Genomic DNA, 3844 nt, shown 5'->3' with positions numbered 1-3844 from the left:
CCACAACTGAAAGATGGAATCTGAATGGTGTCTGAAAACCTGCCCTCTGTCTCTTCTTGCAAAGAACGTGTTACTTAAGGCTGGAAGAATAGGGGTAAGTTCACAATAACATCCACACTCCACCCATCCCTTTCAGCCTTGTGTGTAGTGTTCTTTATTATTGCGGGCTTGTCAAAACTAGCCCCAGGCGTGTCATTTCAAGACGCATGCGATACTTAGAATCCCTGAATTCACTGAACTTAAGGTTGCTAAGGATACACACAGTAAGGGCTAGAGACGAGCTAGCCCCTGCGTTATTGTAACCGTACAAATAACCTGTGATATGGCCAAGACATCACTACTGCATTTTCGTGTCTCCTTAATTACATCATGATAACGAGAAATATTAACATTTTGATACAAATTTGATCTCAATAAACAGAATAAAATATAAATAAATATGAAAATTCAATATTACAACAAAATCAGGTGGGGCTTAGTCCCTTTAGACCCTAATGACGCACCGCCCATGATGGTCGGACAACCGTGGAAAGCCGTCCAGCTTCACGAACAACATTACAGTAAAATTCAATGGGAATCAACCAATTAAGATAGTTCAGTGGAACTGTAGGAGCCTAAGAAGCAAATTCCCCGAATTCCAACAGAGGAACCAAAACATATATGTCAATGCTATCAGAGACCTGGCTTGGTGAAGCAGAAAGTGTATACCTGAAATGGTTTGACGTGGTGAGAAAAGAAAGGAACGAAAGGGCAGGCGGTGGAGTTGCCATTTTTATAAGTAACAAACTGAAATATTCGCGTAAGAATGGTTTGCGTGATGGTGACGGCAAAATTGAAGCGTGTGCAATTGAACTATATACGGGCCAAGACAAAATATTAACCGTGTCATGTTACAAGCAGCCACGCATGAAAATCGAGCTGAGGTTATGAAAAAGTTCTTCGTACAATTCGAAGGAAAATTCTTGATTGGCGGAGACTTTAATGGACATCATCATTCGTGGGGTAATTCGAAAAATAGTAGAACCGGTAACAACCTGTACCATTGCATAATTGAAATGGAAACAAACATGACGTTGATAAATGAAGGCTCCCAGACACATCACTGATGCCACAGGATCCAAGGCAACCATGAACCTAACTTTGGTCGACCCAAGATCAGCACTGTCATATACCCGGAAGGTTGGAACAGACCCTTGGAATAGCGACCATTATCCAATTTTCATCGAGTAAAACGGCAAAATAGAGCCAGAGAATGGTAGCACAGAGGTTCCTAGATTGCATAATAAAAACAGTGATTGGACTATCTTCATGGAGAAAATTAAAAAAAAAAATCACGGAAGTCAAAACGCATGACGGATGGAACAGAGAGAGGGGGGTGTAAAGGAAAGGTATGATAATTTTATCCAGATAATTAAAGGAAAATTAGCAGAGACCACTCCTAAAACAAAAACAAAAAACAACCTCGGAAATGGAGGAAAAGGAAAAATAGGAAATAGAGAAAAACAATCAGAGTGCGTATGGTGGAACAGAGAATGCGACAAAGGTAATTAGAATTAGAAAAGCTAAATTGCTTAAATGGAAATACTGTAAAATTAAAGAGACATGTTTGGAACACAGAAGGGCGGCCATTATCGCAAAAAATAGACTGAGAGAAATCAAACAAGAGCACTGGAAAACTTTCTGCGAGGGAATAAATCAATTCACGAACCCATCTTACATTTGGGATAGAAAGAAAAGACTAAAATATAGACTCGACAAGACAGAACGGGAACAAGTATATAAAGAATTAGTTAATTCCGCCAAAACGACTTTTGAAAAGCTACACTTTAGTGTGGATGAACCCAATCAAGGATCATTAGAGACAAACTACGGATGAGTAGATCTCAAAGACTGGACATACAAAGGCTTACCGCAGGGTAGTGTTCTGAGTCCAACCTTATATCCACTTTATATGGCAGGACTGAAATCCAAAATCAACCGTAACTGCAAACTCCTCGAATACACAGACGACATGGCAATGTATTCAGTTAACAGATGTAGCAGAATTGGCGTAATCTAAGTGGAAAAGAGGATGCAAAACATTGAACTTTATTTAAAGGAAAGTGGCTTGGAGATGGCACCAAAAACGATCAATTGTGTAACTTCGGTAAGAGAAGGTCAGCTAATGAAGAGTGGGAGGTCCCGGTAAAAGGGGAAAGGTTTCTTCGGTCAAATCAATTAAACTTTTAGGTCTGCACTCACAATCTAATCTAGACCGGGAGGCAATAATTAGGAAATGCGAAAATCCGATAAAAATTGTGAACTGTGTGAAGCGCATTTGATGGGGAGCGGACCCCGTAATTTTAACGAGACTATAAGGAATTTATAAGGTCAAGGATGGAATACGGAGCATTTTTATTCCATAGACTTAAGTAGAAACAAGCACAGAAGCTAGAGGAGATACAATATAGGGCAATATGCAGAGCACTGGGCTACATGAGTAGCGCCCCGACCAATATAATGCTAGCAGAATCCAAAAGTCCCAATTTTTAGTAGATTCAAACAGTTGGGAAGGAACTATGTGTCCAGGTGTTATACGTCAAGCAACCATCCAATGATCCAGCTGCTGGAAGAATTAGCAGCTCTACTTGACAGTCCAGGGAGAGGAGAAAATGAACAACCACTCATCAGCGAATATTACAAAGAGGTAACCCCTATGAGTCATTTAATCCAATCAGGGAACTGTCCCCTGGCCTTCGACTACACATACGGAAGCCTCTTCTATGAGGCCAGGGTATCTTTCGATGAGGGAAGACAAATAAAGGAAGCAGAATATCACAACGAGGAATTCAAAAAGATTTTCCAAGAACGAATGAGAACCAGCAAATGTTTCGCCATAGACAGCTCAAAAATGGAGGGCAAACCATTCGTAGGATTCGCATCAGTAGATATAAAAGATGGTCGTAGCATGAAATTCAGGATATCTAAGATAGCGTCCACATTCACGGTGGAAGAATTAGCAATTGCCGAAACACTAGATTGAAAAAATAGACTCCGAGCAAAACTTAACGATTTTCTCATACTCGGCAAGCGTGTTAAAAGGAATTAGTAACTCCTCTTTAACAAGCAACACATCACACATCACACATTACACATATGCTAAAACATTAAATAGAGTGACTGGAATTACGAGGGAAAAAAATCAATTTTACTGGATCCTGGGGCACTGAGGAGTGGAAGTTAATGAGAGGGCCGACTTGCAAAGCAAGCAATCAAACAAGGCAGAGATAGTCAATTACTGTTACCAGTTGCAGATCTTAAAACACTGTAGAAAAAGAAAGGCAAAGAAAAACTTCACAGTTTTTGTCAAAACACCAAACGGGACAGAGGAGAAAGCTACTTTGAAAGGCACTACAGGAAAGGCTCGTCTCCGCGGTTCTGACAGATAAAAATGAACCGCCGCAACTCCGTGTCAATAAACCGTATGAGAGCAGGCCACTCCAGTCTTGAGCAAGCCTAAACAGATTTAACGTTGTCACCATGGCCGAAAGCGAATGTGCTGATGGGCTGCAAATGGAGGAACATATCTTCTGGGGCTGTAAATAGTACGAGGACCAAGGGGCAACAGTGATGGACATCTTGCCTGAGAACAGCAAGAAGCATTACCCAAAATCAGTTACAAAGCTATTAAGGCTAGAAGAAAAAATATTTCTGCAAGGCGTCTGTTACATCATAAACAACATTCCTATATTTATATAAAATAGATATGCAAGAAACGTAAAAGAAGTAATTGTACTGATTATTTACAGTATACACACAGATTTAAGTTAAGATCTATATTAAGAATAGCGGGGCTACTGCTATT

Source organism: Cryptotermes secundus, unplaced genomic scaffold, assembly GCF_002891405.2.
Source record: "Cryptotermes secundus unplaced genomic scaffold, Csec_1.0 scaffold213, whole genome shotgun sequence".
NCBI classification, from domain to species: domain Eukaryota; kingdom Metazoa; phylum Arthropoda; class Insecta; order Blattodea; family Kalotermitidae; genus Cryptotermes; species Cryptotermes secundus.
The sequence above is the reverse complement of the archived record's forward strand: the minus strand, read 5'-3'. Positions refer to the sequence as shown.